Below are 16,618 nucleotides of genomic sequence, written 5' to 3'. Positions count from 1 at the left end.
TCACGTGTCTATCTCTTCTACTTGAAGGCACAAAAATTAGAAGTAATCTTTCTAGACATGACTGCAAGAAACATTTGATGTCAGCCATGACATGATATGTGTTGATTTTAGGTTTTCGACAAGATAAACAAATAATGCAACAAACTAGCAAGCTTGATTCAAGAAATCACAAACAGAAAACATTATCAGATTTATCAATGAGAAAATGGAACGAGAATACCCAGAACACGAGGATTTAACGTGGTTCGATCCATTCGGATCTACGTCCACAGGGGAAACTGGCCAGAGATCATGTTATTCATGCTTCAAAACGCACCAGAGGTAGGTTACAAGATTCAGGCCACCAAATGACCTTAACTCCCTCACTATCCCTTTCGGATTACAAGTTTCTCTCAAACCCTAATTTCCCTCTCGAAGCCCCTTTGCATTTGTTCTTCTTACGACTCTGTTTTCTCTCTCTCTCTCTCTGTACAGTGGCCATCACATGGCCTTTTATACTACATACTCATACCACGGCCAACCCTAATGCATATGATCTAAACACGTGGCTTTGTAATAACCACTGGATTACACGGACATAGTTAATATATATGTAAAATTACAAGAACGTCCTTATTTATACAAATTATTGACACAGAACACAACAATCTCCACCTTGTCATCAATTTGACTTCAAGGTTCCCCATCTCTGGCCAGATCCCGCCTTTTAATCCTTGGTCAGCTCTCCTCCATTTTGATCAAGTCTAGGCAGTGCCTGAACTTTGATCTTGGCAATGGTTTTGTCATCATGTCTGCTGGGTTTTCTTCTGTTGGCACTTTCTCTACTTTGACAGTACCACCTGCAACCACATCTCTAACAAAGTGAAGTCTAATGTCAATATGTTTTGATCTTTCATGAAAAACTTGATTTTTTGTGAGATGTATAGTGCTTTGATTATCACAGTAAACTGTGATATTACTGTCAAATAAACCTAGTTCATTTGTTATACCTCTCAACCATAAAGCCTCCTTTATAGCCTCTGTCATGGCTATGTATTCAGCCTCAGTTGTTGACAAAGCTACAACTGATTGTAAATTAGATTTCCAACTCACAGCACCACCAAAGGCAGTGAATACATAGCCAGTCAGGGACTTTCTTGTATCCAAGTTTCCAGCAAAATCAGAATCTACAAATCCACAGATTTCTTGACCACTTAACACATTGCCACCAAAACTTAGCCCTACACCTGAGGAGCTTGTTAAGTATTGAAACACCCACTTTAGTGCTTGCCAGTGGGGTTTCCCAAGGTTTCCCATGAACCTACTAACTAGACTAACAGCATAGGTAAGGTCTGGTCTTGAATAGACCATTGCATACATGATACTACCTACCATACTTGCATATGGTATTTTTATCATAAATTCCCTTTCATCATCAGTTTTAGGGGACTGATTTGCAGAAAGTTTAAAATGCTGACCTATTGGAGTACTCACAGATTTTGCTAAATTCATGCTAAATCTTTTAAGTACTCTTTGTAGGTATGTTTTTTGTGATAAGTAGAGTAATTTCCTTTTCCTATCTCTAATTATCTCCATACCTAAGATTTTCCTAGCAGGTCCAAGGTCTTTCATCTCAAAAACAGATTTTAAAATTTCTTTTACATGCTCAATTTTATCCTTATTTTTACAAGCAATGAGCATATCATTCACATATAATAAAAGATAAACAGTGGCATCATCAAAAACTTTAAAGTATACACAGCTATCATAATTGCATCTTTTAAAACCATTCTCAACCATATGTGTGTCAAATCTTTTATACCACTGTCTTGGGGATTGTTTTAGTCCATACAAAGATTTTTTTAACAAACACACATGATTTTTATTAGATTCATTTATAAAACCTTCAGGGGGCTGCATGTATAGAGTTTCTTCTAATTCACCATGCAGAAAAGCAGTTTTAACATCCAACTGTTCTAAAAACAAGTCATGATAAGCAGTGTATGCTAACAACAATATGATTGAACTGTGTTTTACTACAGGAGAAAAAATTTCATTGAAATCTATACCTTCTCTTTGTGTAAAACCTTTTGCCACTAACCTAGCTTTGTACCTAGGTTTTTCAACTCCAGTTATACCCTCCATTTTCTTGAATATCCATTTAGACCCTATGATTTTTACTTTTCCAGGTTTTAACACCATTTCCCAAGTCTTATTCTTATAAAGAGATTCCATTTCTTCTTGCATTGCAAGAAGCCAATTATTAGATTCTTTACTATGCATTGCTTCTTTATAACACCTTGGTTCAGGATCTTCAATGTCTTGTGCTACAGAGAGGGCATAGGCTGTTATATCAGCTTGTGCAAATCTCAATGGTGGTCTTATAACCCTTCTTGATCTATCTCTTACAAGGTTATATGAGTAAGTGGTTTTCCCTTGATCACTTTCCAAGTTAGATCTTGAATCATCTCCAGACTGTATGAATGTTTCTTGAGGTAGTGAGTTCAAAGACTCCACCTCAATCTGGACTTTATCTGGGACAGTGGCAGGTTGAATCTCAACTGAATCCTGTTGAGATCTGGCCATCTGTGACTCAATAAAAGTCACATCCCTACTTATTATACACTATTGTTTTCCAGGTTCCTCTATCTATAGTTTATAACCTTTTACTCCTTCAGGATACCCAACAAAAATGCATTTCACAGCCCTAGGTTCCAATTTATTAGTTTTAGTGTGTGCATAAGCAACACAACCAAATACCCTCAGATTACTGTAGTCTGAGGGTTTACCAGTCCATAATTCTTGGGGAGTTTTACAGTTAATGGCAGTGGATGGACTCCTATTTATCAAATACACAGCAGTACTAACTGCCTCTGCCCAAAAAGTTTTAGGTAATTTTGCATTGGACAACATGCACCTAACCCTCTCAAGAATTGTTCTATTCATTCTTTCAGCTAGGCCATTCTGTTGAGGTGTTTCTCTCACTGTCCTATGCCTTGCAATACCCTCCTTTTGACAATAGTTATTAAACTCATTTGATAAGTACTCAAGTCCATTGTCTGTTCTAAGTTTTTTAACCTTCCTCCCAACTTGATTTTCAACCAAAGTTTTCCATTCCTTAAACTTATTAAAGGTATCACTTTTATGTTTAAGAATATAAACCCAAACCTTTCTAGAATAATCATCAATAATGGATAGGAAATAATTTCCCCCACCATGAGAACTGACCCTAGCTGGCCCCCACAAATCAGAATGGACATAGTCCAAACTTTGTTTAGTAACATGTGTACCAAGTTTGAAACTAACTCTAGTGGACTTGCCTAGTATACAATCTTCACAAAAGGGAAGGCCTCCTAGGTCTTTGTCACCAAGTAACCCCTAATTTTGGAGTTCCTTTAAGCCTTTATGGCTAACATGCCCTAGTCTTCTATGCCAGAGTACAATATTATTATCCAAAGGTTTCTGGACAGTAGAGGCATGTCCTTTAATAGTTTGACCTACCAGGGTATAGAAACCATTCTTTATCTCCCCTTTCATTACTATTAAGGACCCTTTAGCTACCTTAAGGACTCCTGACTCAGACTTAAAAGAGCAACTAGATTTATCAAGCATTCCAAGAGAAATCAGATTTCTCTTAAGGTCAGGTATGTATCTTACATCTTTTAGTATCCTTTCCACACCATCATGCAATTTTAATCTGATTGTACCAATTCCAAGAACTTTGCAAGATTCATTATTACCAAGCATAACATATCCACCATTAAAATCAGAGAAAGTTTCAAACCAAGATTTACACTGGCACATATGAAAAGAACATCCTGAATCTAAAATCCATTCATTACTAGATTCAGTCTCAGAAATACAAAGTACCTCAGCACGCTCATAGCCTTCAGATGCAACAGATGCATTTCCCTCATGTTTAATCTTATCACACTCTTTCATTTTCTTTTTGGGGCAATCTTTCTTGAAATGTCCCTCTTTATGGCAAAGGAAACACTTCAATTGTTTTCCTTTTGATTTTGATCTACTTTTATACTTCTTTCCTTTATAACCAGGTTTATCAGATCTTCCCCTAGCCACTAACCCCTCACCATTCTGAGGTTTAGCTTCAGAATTATTCTGAAGTTCCCTTGCATGCAATATAGATTGCACCTCATCTAATGACAAACTCTCTTTGCCATACATAATTGTTTCATTTAGGTTAGCATATGAACTGTCAAGGGAACTCAGTAACATTATAGCTTGATCCTCATCATCTATAGTGATGTCTATGTTAGCAAGATCTAGGATGATTTTGTTAAATTCATCCAAATGATCTTCAATAGACATTCCCAGTCATTTTGAAAGTATACAGCTTTGTCTTCTTGTGAAGACGATTGGCCAGGGACTTGGTCATGTAGAGAGTTTCTAACTTTAACCAGATCCCTGCAGCTGAGTCTTCACTGGCTACCTCCCGTAAGACCTTATCTCCTAAGGAAAGAATAATGGCACTATGTGCCTTTTGCAATATTTCGGGTTTAACCCTTTCTAATGTAGAGGAACTTGATTGTTCCTCTGAGGACCCTTTGGATAGCTTCTTGTCTCCAAGAAGTACTTCTTGGAGACCATGTTGTACTAACAGAGCCCTCATTTTAATACGCCATAAACCAAAATCATTTTTCCCTGTAAATTTCTCCACCTCAAACTTAGCAGACCCCATCTCGACCTAGGCTCTAGATACCACTTGTTGATTTTAGGTTTTCGACAAGATAAACAAATAATGCAACAAACTAGCAAGATTGATTCAAGAAATCACAAACAGAAAACATAATCAGATTTATCAATGAGAAAATGGAACGAGAATACCCACAACACGAGGATTTAACGTGGTTCGATCCATTCGGATCTACGTCCACAGGGGAACTGGCCAGAGATCGTGTTATTCATGCTTCAAAACGCACCAGAGGTAGGTTACAAGATTCAGGCCACCAAATGACCTTAACTCCCTCACTATCCCTTTCGGATTACAAGTTTCTCTCAAACCCTAATTTCCCTCTCGAAGCCCCTTTGCATTTGTTCTTCTTACGACTCTGTTTTTTCTCTCTCTCTGTACAGTGGCCATCACATGGCCTTTTATACTACAAACTCATACCACGGCCAACCCTAATGCATATGATCTAAACACGTGGCTTTGTAATAACCACTGGATTACACGGACAGAGTTAATATATATGTAAAATTATAAGAACGTCCTTATTTATACAAATTATTGATACAGAACACAACAATATACATGCGCACCTAGCTAATTGCACCAAATATATATAGCAGGCTTTCCGGGAGCCCCACTGCACCATAAACAAATTTAGAGTTATGCTACGTATAGTTATGGAGTGCACAAACATTATGTAGTCGCTTCGAAAAAGAGTATGCATGGTCTATGATTAAAAAATTAATTTCATTTCATGTAAGTTTCGTATTCATTTACCTTTTTTTAAGATATTTGCACGATACTTGAGCACTCACCAACTATCATTTCTGACAAATTTATCACTTACTAATCAATCATGACCAGTTCTCTGATTGAACCTTAATCTTGTAAGCCTTTAAAAGTGCATATTAATTAATCTAGTAAAAACCAATGAGCCATGCACAACAATTAATACCAAGTTTGGCAAAACATTCAGTACTGATCAGAATTAATTAAACGCCACTCAACTCCCTTTAGTCCTTGCCTGCCCAAAAGAATATTAATGGATGAGGATATGAAGAATATTGATCATGACTAAGTGGCCATGCACTATTTTTGTCTTTTGTTAAGCTTCGGCAAAACTAGCTCACTCCACTTTTAGATATTAAAGGGAATGCTTATTTTCTTGAATAAATTGTCAAATCATTCATTTTTTTTTAAAGTTCTGTGGGTTAAAAAAAAAAAAAAAAGACAGCCAGATTCCCCTGATCTTGATCTCAAGCTGATCGCAAACACAACAAAGACGACCTCAAAAATTATTAATCTTGCACATGATGATCATGTACTGCATGACTATATTAATGTTGCAGTTGGAGATCATGTACCAAACTCAACGTACCTATATCTTTGAGGAGAATAATGCTAATATTCTGCCATCGTTCTCCATTAATTAGCTCTCCACCATTTTCGATTTATTATGAAAGGGATAAGGACTGCATGAACTGATCCCTAGCATTAAAAAAGTGTGGACCATCATGAAATATGCCCCCTTTTTCTCAAATGAGGTGGTATATGCAGCTGACCTTTGATATATAGATAATATTATAGCACCAGCATTGTAATTACAAGATGCATATATACATATCTCCCTTTCTGGAGCGCAGTATGCATGCATCATGTGAATTGCTGCTGTCATTGGTCCCGGGTATCCTGCGTGCTAGATCGACTTAATGGGCTGCGCTGGCCACACACACACATACATACATACCTATAATATATATATATATATATTTGGCATCCTTTTCCCATGGAAGACACCTGTCATGCATGTTCGAATAAACTATGGAATCTGCTACCTATAAGTACTCAACCGGTCCGAGTATGTATGATCAACTTGCATTAGCCATCATATATGTCCGAGTTTTTGAAGCTTTCTGAGTTCCTTTACGTATTATATGTATTTTCAATACTCTTTTTCATTCTTATAATGATTACTGCAACAACTGGTTAGTCTTTTGTCTGTTTACTATCAGCTTCCTGATCATGATCAATCTCATTGTTTGCATGCATGCGGTCTCCCAAAGGGTTGATGATCGATCCAATTACGTGTATATAGAATATTTTAAAAGCGGTCTTAAATTTTCAATAAATGTCGTAGGATATAATATTTATATATTTATTTTTTCTTTACTCTTATCGAGTCTTCGACTTTATATTTTTTTTAAAAGTTTTGTTACATATAAGTTACGCCAGTGTATAAGCACATTAGTTATAGTTATATTTATTTTGAAATTCTGTTATATACAATTACTTTTACGTATTCTTTGTGCAATCTTTATGATTGATCAAAATAATTATTTTATATTAAAAAAAAGTGACACAACCTATTACATTAGTGAAATGTACAAAGAATATATAAAAATCACTACACATAGATTTTTTATTTTTAATTTTTAGTTTTATTATTTCTCTTATTTACAACACTAATCGTTCCACTTTACCCATTATGATCGTTCACTTACGTACCTATCTCTTCCCGTATCCCTCCTACTAATTAAATGACTATTTGTTAATTGCATTAAAGATATAGCCTTCGATATTTAATTCAAAACCCTACCTACATATGGATTCCAACTTTAACACAAATATCAACATTTTTTTTCTTAATATCAATAATTAATTAGCAAAGTGATGCATGATCTATATATTCTGATAGCCAGCTAATTTATTTCCACGACATAGGACAAAGTGGTTTTAATTAGACAACTGAGTCAACTCAAGTACTTGGGCCTGGGCTATGAAAATGGTCTGGTCGGGCAAGTTGGCCTCTAATTTATTTTGTACGATAAGTTGAGACTGACTGGATTTGAAATTTGTAGTTTACAAAATGTGTCACGAAATCTTGGTCATGCGAAGTGTAAATTAATCCGGTTTGATTTGTCACAACTCATTTCATTATATCTAGTTTGTTTTAGAATCTCTTTTTCTTATTTTTACTAATTTCTTAATTTGGTGTCCAATCGTTGAACTTTATGAAGAAAAATATATATAGACATATTTCAACGAGTTATTTTATTATTTTATCGAAACATATATACATACAATGTTGACATTTATGACAACACCCTTAATTAGTTCAAAACCATTCAATCTCTGTCATATATTGTAATTAATTTGACTGAACTTGTTATATGTAAGCTGGGTGTTGTTATTTAATTTCATGAGTTTGCCTCGATCTCCACAAATTTACCACTAGTGCAATTGCAGTGTTTTTTTTCTTTAAAACATTTTTTAAACATTTTCTTTAATTAAAAAAATATATAACGTGACTAATAGTCACTCTCTTAACTATTAAAAAAATAAAAAATAAAATAAAATATGCAAACAGTAACTTTAAGGCCGGGGCAGGGGCAAACATATGAGACTTGTAAGAATCATTTTCCTATATATAAAGGCCGTACTCTTCATTTCCATTAATAAAGTTGCACATATTTTTTTTATATACGCATATTATATCGAAATATATATAATTAATGACAAATTAGGTTAGCCTGGAGTGGCTAATATATCCGATTGATCATCAGTGATCATATACATGATATCAAAGTACCGCACATCGTGAGTTTGATTATAAGTTGGTAGGCCTAATGGCCGGGTAACTGAAAGTTGGGAGATATATGATGAATTTTTGATAGGGATAAGTACTGGTATATATCTGATCTGATCCAGATGAGTTTTTGAAATCCACATGATCTGATCCATGCTTATTTGTGATGTGATATTACTTTCTTGATCAGATCAATATGCAAGTTGACCAATTGATCAGACCTGTGAATCAAATTAATTAAAGCCACTCAATCACGTGTGTATATATATAATAACCCTTCACGTTTTAGAGAGAGCTGAGAGAGAGAAGAGGGACAAGCAAAAATATTCGATGATCAACTCCAGCTAATGGGGAAAAACAGATGCATCATAAAGCTGTACGATAGTAATTTGGACCACATTTTATTCTCTTAAATGATAGATAGATGAAAAACTTTTCTTGCTCATCTTGGTGATCTGATGAAAAACTAGGTAGCTACAACCATCCCGAGTGGATGCTATATATGGTGAAAAGAAATAACGAGGATGGACTACTTTGCAGAGAATACATTAAAAAAGACACACCATTATTATCAATACAGATACAAGATATATATAGAGTAGCAGCAAGTATAAGATCCCATGACTTTTGAGATTGTAATTACATCAAGTGAGGAGAAATTGTAGCTAATCTATGGAGGAAAACCAGTGACAATATTTGAGTGATTTGAGAGTCCATCTTGCATGACAGTTGTGTTGCTTTCCTTCAAGAAAGTCTTGCCTTGTGTTTGATTACAAACTGATTCGGTAAGTGTATCATAACTTGGACTAGTATGGTATGTGCAGATGAAGCTATCAATTGCTAAAGTTACTATCTTAACATCCCCCCTCAAGCTAATGAGTGGAGGACACACCTTTTTCGGACAATAAGGATGGTGGACGTGTATCCCCCCTCAAGCTAATGAGTGAAGAACACACCTTTGTCGCACCATAAGGATGGTGGAAGTGTGAGGGGGACTTGCAGTCAAGGTTTAAAATACCGTGCCATACTTGTAGGTATGATCGGTATTTACTGTACTAGAACATTAGTGATGGGCACAAGGGAGGTATGTGTTTTGTACTAGGTTAAATACCAGCCGTACTGGTGCGTTTCGGTCAATACCAGCTTGTTTTCGATGTACTAACCGTTTCGGTAGACCAGTCAAAATTAATGTATTTTTGTAATTAATGTAAAAATCCTGATTTTTCGTAATTTAACTCTAATTATCACATCTGAAAACTATTTTCTTAACTTTTTTTAATCTTATTTTCTCGAGAATTGAAAATCAAATCCTTACTCCCCTTTTTGTGATGAAGATGAGTGATTCTTTTTTTAAACAGTTGGATTGAGAACTTAGAAGTATTATTGAGTTTTATAAATATGCGTTTTAACTTTTTAAGACTTGCATTGATGTTATTTTGAAATATAATTTATACATATATAATTAATTTATCTATATATAGACTATCCCAAAATAGTATTTGTACCGAAATATTTCGTTCCAGTTTCTTAACCGAAACGGCCATTGGAACAGTATTCAAAACTTTGTCTGCAGTTCCTTGAAGAGCATCTTGAGCTAAAACAACTCAGCAGAACACAATGCTAGTGAGTGATACTCTGCCTCAGTGCTAGACTTGGACACAATAGGTTGTTTCCTAGCACTCCAACTAATGAGACAGCATCCAAAGAAGATGGCATAGTGAGAGTGAATTTCTTGTCATCCGGGCTTCCTGGCCAATCCGAGTCACTGTAAGCATTCATTTGAGCAAAGTCTTTGCCAAAGTATAGTCTATGATTGATAGAGCTCTTTAAATAACGAAAAACTCGTTGCTCATGTCCAATGTGTGGTGGTGGGGTTGTACATGAATTGACATAACTGGTTGATAAAAAATGAGATATCTGGCTTGGTCAAGGTGCAATATTGTAAGGCTGCCACTAGTGGTCGAAACTCAGACATATTATCAGTTGGATCACCATCATGTTGAGATAATTGTGAGCTACTAGAAGTGGTGTTTTGGTTGGTTTAGCTCCAATCATTTTGGCTCTATCAAGCAACTCAGATACATACTTGGATTGAGATAAAAAAAAGTCCATGACTTGTGTGTTGCACCTGTATGCCTAAGAAGAAATGCAATGTTCTAAGGTCTTTCATGAAAAATATGCTTTTCAAGCAAGCTATGAGATTTATGATGACATACATACTATTACCAGTAACTATAATGTCATCAACATAGGTTAAAAGAAATGGATGTATGTTAGACTTATGAAGGATGGAGAGTGAGTAGTTCACCTTGGATTCCTCAAACCCGAGACTCAAGAGAGTGGAGGCAAGCTTGTTGAACCAGGCTCTAGGGGTTTGCTTGAGGTCATAAATTGATTTTTGAAGCTTGAACACATGAGTAGGAAAATGAGAGTTTTGAAAACCTTGAGGTTGTTCCATATAGACCTCATGTTCCAAGGTTTCATAAAAAAATGCATTTGAGACATCCTACTGCCTCATAAGCCAGTTGAAATGTACTGCCATGACAATGAGATTAGTTCAGATTGTGGAGGCTTTAACCATTGGATTGAAGGTTTTTGTATAGTCAATCCCATTGCATTTTTCAAAATCCTTGACTACCAACCTAGCTTTAAATTTGTCTAGGGTGCCATTAGCTATTTGCTTGACTTTGAAAACTCACTTGTTGGTGATGACATTTTTGTGAGATGGTCTTGGATATCAAGTCTAGGTTTGGCTATTTTGGAGAGCTTCAAACTCTTCACTCATGGCCTGGTGCCATTCAGAGGACTTCATGGCTTAAGAGTATTGCAAAGGGTTAGGTCGCAATTTAATGGATTGAGAAACAACATAATCGAGCACCATCAAAGGATGCTTGGTTGAGGAAAACAATTTGTAATCTGGGAATGACTGGGTCTTCAAGAACCATCTTGTGATTTGGTTGTCATAGGATGGGTGGAGAGACTTGGTGTTTCAAATGGGTGAGATGGGGACTCATTGGTTGGTTCATTTTTTGAAATTAGAGATGTGGACTCATGTGGAGTATTTGAAAGCCTCTGTTCATGATTTGAAGTGATTGAATGAGTATAATCAGTTGAGGTTGTGATAGAAGATTCTTTCATAGATTAAGTTGTATTCTCAAATGATGTTTCACTCTGTTGCAAATGGTTAGTTGCAAGAATAACATAAATAGGTGCAGAAACTGAAGTGACTTATTCCTGGAGAGATTCACCTACGAGGAGGCTGATGTTGTTGTTGAAGAACCAGGTAAAGATGGTATCCAATCTTGAGCAGGGAAGGTGTTCTCATCAACGATGATATTTCTGTTGATGATCATTTTCTTAGAGGTTGGATCATAGCATATGCAGCCACGGTAGTTTGAGCAATAACAAAATAAAATGCACTTTTTGGATCGATATCTAAGCTTATGATTGTTGTATGGCCTAAGAAGTGGGTAGCTAGCGCAACCAAATATTTTAAGAAGAGATTAGTCTGGACTTTTGTTTAACAACTTGACTTAAGGTGATTTGTGTTTCAACACAACACTAGGTAACTTGTTAAAGAGGTATATAGTAGTGTTAAAAGCATATACCTAGTCTGTAAGAGGAAATTTGGATTGTGCTAGAAGGGCCAAACCTGTTTCTACTATGTGTCTATGCTTCCTTTCGGCTAGATCATTCTGCTGAGGTGTATGGCTAAGAAATTCAGTGTACAATGCCATTTGAGTTTAGGAATTATTGAAACTGAGTGGCAATGAATTGTCCTCCACCATCCGAGTGGAAGGCTTTGATCCTTTTAGAAAGGATGTTTTCAGTAATGCACTAAAAGTTGACAAAGCATTCATATGTTCCGATTGATGGTACAATGGATATATTCAAGAGAAACATGATAATTGTCAATGAAAATGACATAGTATCGATAACCACTAGCATAAGCAATTGGAGAACAACACAAGTCTAAATGAATATTTCCAAAGGTTGTTACATTATTGGATTCGACAAAAGGAAGATTTTTAGACTTGGCTAGTTGACATGATTCTCAAACCTTTTGATTTTATTGGTTGACTTGGAAAGGTGGACTAGATACAAACCATCTCTACTTGATCCTTACAATAGTGTCAACCTTGTGAAGTTGTCCTTCACACAAAAATAAGAATTAGTTAGTTTGAACCAACACTTGCTATGAGCGCAAAACTTTTATATAGAAATGAGATTGGCTGCAGTAGAGGGACAATGGAGAATATTGTTCATTTTAAATGAGTTTTTGGAATGAAAGAATGTAGAAGAGCCTGTATTTGCTATCGACAAACTTGTACCATTTTCCATAGGCACTTCTTCTTAACCTTTGAAGAGCTCTTGAAGTGTCAAATTTTCCAACGAAGTTGTTGCGTGGTTATTAGCACCATTATCAACATATTATGGTTGTTCCTTGATTGCTCAGCAATAGTGTTTAGTTTTGCAGCCATGATAGCCAGTTCAGCAGGTAGATGCCTCCGTTGATATGAAAAGTTCATCCTTTGGAAGCAATTCGAGGCTTAATAACTATAGTTGATAGCTCCAACTGCACTTACCTTACCAATCAATTTTTGCCACAAATTTGACATGGTGCTTTGTTATGATTTGAATGACTCGAGTAATTGCTATTTGAACTCCTTGAAATATGATTACCATATGGTTTCTTAGGCTGGTAATGATTCATTTGTTGGTTAGAGGGCTTTCCCTTATAGTTGTTGGAGTTGAAAAACTAAGGGTTGTTTGTATATAGGGCAAGGTTTCTAGAATCTAAGGGTTGAGGTTGTTGTTGGTGATTACCAAGGAAAATCTCATAGTTGAGAAGTTCTGCTTGGAAGTCTTTAAAAGAGATTGTTGAATTATGAGTCACAAACCTGAAGGAGGTGATAAAGGATGTATAAGCAGGGTTAAGGCCACCAAGAATGTAGGAGATGAGATCATCATCCTCCAGAGAATTTCTTGTTGCTATAAGTTAATCAACAAATGTCTTAGCTTGTCTGAGATACTTAGAACAAGAGTGTGATCTCTAGTTCAAGGATTGAAGTTGATGTTTCAGATATGCTATCCTAGACCTAGCTTATGAGGTAAAACGTGCAACTAAAGAATTCCACACACTTGTTTGAAGGTGTTCAAACCATATACTGAGGATAATACACTCTCAGAAAAGAGTGGTATTGAACTAGCTTAGAAGGTATTGGTCCTTCTTTTGTCAAAGAGAGTAGTTAGGATTTACTATTGCGGTGGCTTTTCCTAATTCATCAATCAGAAATTTGGGAGGGCTTGGCTCACTGCCATCAACAATGGCCATCAACTCGTGGTTTCTAAGAACTGGTAAGAACTGAGACACCCAATTTAGTCAATTGGTGTTGTCTAGTTTGATAGAAAGGAAGTGAATGATGCTTGGTAGGTTTAGGGTGTTGTTGGATGTATTTGAAGAAGAGGCCATGCATGTGCTGTTATGTAGGATCAAAGGGTTTTCCAAAATGATTTCTTGTACACGAAAAGAAATAACAAGAATGGAGTACTTTGTAGAAAATACACTAAAAAGATACACTACTACTATCAATATAGATACAAGATATATATATATATATATAGTAGCAGCAATGATAAAATCCCATAATTATTGAGATTCTAATTACAGTAAGTGAGGAGAAATTGAAGCTAATCTATGGAAGAAAATTAGTATAGTATTAGAGTGATTTGAGAGTCCATCTTTTATATCAATTGTGTTGCTTTCCTTCAAGAGAGTTTTGCCTATGTATCATTGCAATCTGATTTGGTAAGTAGATCATAGCTTGAACTGGTATGGTACGTGCAACTAGAGCTATCAACTGCTGAAGTTAGTATCTTAACATATGGGTGGGTTAGATATTATCTCTTATATTAGAAAATAGTTTTTTCTTTCATTCGATTTTGTTTTGTTTTATTTTGTCGAAAGAAGTGGGACCTAGGCAAACTACCTTTTACGACTACAATACCCACACAAACAATGATGCCTAGCTACACAACTTTTAATATATACCAAATTGGCCAAGAGATAATTTACGCTAATTGCATAATATTGTATTATTATAAACAACTATATATGCATGTCATAAAGCCAAACAATATTATACATAAATAAATTGTTTTTTTCTTCATTAGGTTTTAGTCACTCTATATGAACAATTTCAACTGGAAATCATTCCAAATATAATTCAGGATGTCAACCACAAGTTGATTCATTGATATATTGAAAACATATTCTCTTTGAGGGAAATGCCAAAAGAAGAAATGCTTTTACTAGATCCTATAAATATAAACTCATACTGACATGATTTGATATAGTATATTAAATTATAAAGATACTTTATATTAAAGTACTAGACCTAACATATCATAATGGCTTATAAAGATACTTTTATGATAAAGTAGATATAACGTATCATAGTCACTACAAGAAATATGGTCATTTGCATCGTTTGTTTTGGTTGCAAAAATAAGGAAAAATCGATTTTTTTGTATTAATTTTTGATTGTCGACAGTTAGATGTAGTTATTTAGTTATTTTTAAGTTTCAGCATCTATTTGATGAAATGGTTGCTAATACCTTACCTTTTGCATCGATTTTTATTTACTGCAAAAAGTCCAAAATTGGTTGGAATTAGTCATCCCAACCACTTATGTGTTTGGATGCTAATGGATATTTGCATGATTACATCCATAATAACTCGATGCAAAAAAATTTCATTTGAATGCAATTGGTGCATGAGTCTATCATGTTTGTTCATTTGCATCCATAATAACTTGATGCAAAAAAAAAAAAAAAAAAAGTTTGGATGTGAATGGACATTTGCATCCACAATAACTAGATGCAAATGGAATTAGTGCAAATAGTTTATTATATTTGTCCATTTACATCCATAATAACTTGATGCAAAAACAAAGTTTGGTTGCAAATGGACATTTGTATCCACAATAACTCGATGTAAAAATAATTTTATTTTGATGCAATTGGTGCAAAAAGTTTATCATATTGTTATTTCGCATCCATAATAAATCGATGCAAAAAAAAAAAAAATTGGATGCGAATATACATTTACATCCACAATAACTCGATACAAATATAACTTTATTTGGATGCAATTGGTGCTGCCATTTATTAGTTTATTCCCATCCTCATTAATATTAGACACCTTTTTTGCAACCAATAAGTGGAATAGCAAATGCCTCTATTTTTCTGTTATATATTTGTGGATTTTGCGTCAATTTTAGGTTAATGCAAATACATAATTAAAAACGTTCAGGTGATTTAGATTTTCTAAGATGCACATAATATCTTTATCATCCAAAAGGTATTTCCCTGCAAATAATTTTACAACAAACCATACTGTACATGCTAGAATGTTAAGAATACAGGATATTAATTTGTTTGTTATCAAACCCTAGCCTTTTCTGGTGTCAAAGTTGATTCCAAATATTTACTACTCAAATTGCCTCCTAATTAAACATATACATAGTTGGAGATATATATATATATATATATATAAACTGTTATAATTAACCCATTAATTAGTTTATACATATCCATATAATGTATAAACTGGAAGAAATATATATAGCAATTAGCATGGCAAATATTGTAAACCTTTACCATGTAGCCGAACTATATATATATATATATATAGCATGGTGCAAATGAACTTGGAAATCAACCAAATTAATCCATTGAAATTTTCTGTATTTTTTAAGTAAAGTCATGAAAAAAATAGACACTACAAGCATTCTACAGTAAAATATACCAGCATAAAAATCATCTACACAATTCCAAAAATGCCGATCACCAAGTATCTACAAATTGCGGATGCATGCTTTGCATGTTCTGCTCTTTCATTTAGCCAAGAAACACTCCACATTGCATTTTTGTGTGTGTATATATATATTAACATGTTACATGTCATGAGCAGCAACCACCCATATATTTAGCTAGTTGCCTATTTGCCATTACAATTACCAGTTTATGTAATAACTAGTTGTATGTAAATACCTCAATTTCTATATATTAAATTGCTGCAATCATCCAGTCATGCAAATTATATAAATAAGATCATATTACATTCTATCAAATATTAACCAAAATAATATAAACACTTGCCATGTACTGAATTAGTGGGTGAGACATCTTTAAACACAAAATGAATGTTAGGGAAGCAGGTGTGGATCAAATTTCTTCAACCAAATTGTTCCCACTTTCAGCATCTCTCTATCATCTTTGGTTCCACCAAACTCAAGTGTAGCATTTCAGGATTTTTGATCATTAATTTACTACCATGCTTCTTTCAGAACAGCACCCAA

The 16,618-nt window shown here is 34.8% G+C and overlaps 1 pseudogene; it reads right to left on the bottom strand.

The window, feature by feature from the left end:
- Window positions 1–13,155: 13,155 nt before the first annotated feature.
- On the bottom strand, window positions 13,156–13,236 carry LOC122277908 (annotated as a pseudogene).
- Window positions 13,237–16,618: the final 3,382 nt, after the last annotated feature.

The sequence above is a fragment of the Carya illinoinensis genome, chromosome 9 (assembly GCF_018687715.1).
Source record: "Carya illinoinensis cultivar Pawnee chromosome 9, C.illinoinensisPawnee_v1, whole genome shotgun sequence".
Classification (NCBI taxonomy): domain Eukaryota; kingdom Viridiplantae; phylum Streptophyta; class Magnoliopsida; order Fagales; family Juglandaceae; genus Carya; species Carya illinoinensis.
Note: the sequence above shows the minus strand (reverse complement) of the source record. Positions and strands in the feature narration are given on the sequence as shown.